The 353-nt window shown below is 40.2% G+C and overlaps 1 long non-coding RNA gene across 1 annotated transcript in view; it reads left to right on the plus strand.

Annotated features, from left to right (window-relative positions):
* Window positions 1-112: 112 nt before the first annotated feature.
* LOC119591509 overlaps window positions 113-353 on the plus strand; it is a 2,136-nt gene continuing 1,895 nt past the window's right edge. The window contains exon 1 of the long non-coding RNA XR_005230353.1: window positions 113-350. This is a non-coding gene — a long non-coding RNA (uncharacterized LOC119591509). The remainder of the gene's footprint in view (window positions 351-353) is intronic.

Consider the following 353-nt stretch of genomic DNA (forward strand, 5'->3'; position numbering starts at 1 on the left):
GGAAATGAGGAAAGTGGAAAATTCTGCCGCCTGTTTCGACTTCTGATTATCAGTGGTTTCGACTTATATGTTCGAAACACATAAGATTACGAGCGAAAGGCAAATGTTTCGGATACAAGAGTCGAAACTGGCGCTTCACACACTGACAAGTTGCCAATGACTACAAACAGGAGGAGAGGGATTTCGTACAGCACCTAATCATATTCTGAAAATGTGATAGTTTGCGATGTGCCACAGTGATCAGAAACACAAGGGAGTGAAGGCTTATATCTTTATATGTCACCCAAGTGTGTGGTTTTACTTATATTGAGATCATATCAACAATAGAAGAAACAGATGTTGATGAAACGGTG

The sequence above is a fragment of the Penaeus monodon genome, chromosome 28 (genome assembly GCF_015228065.2).
Source record: "Penaeus monodon isolate SGIC_2016 chromosome 28, NSTDA_Pmon_1, whole genome shotgun sequence".
Taxonomy (NCBI): domain Eukaryota; kingdom Metazoa; phylum Arthropoda; class Malacostraca; order Decapoda; family Penaeidae; genus Penaeus; species Penaeus monodon.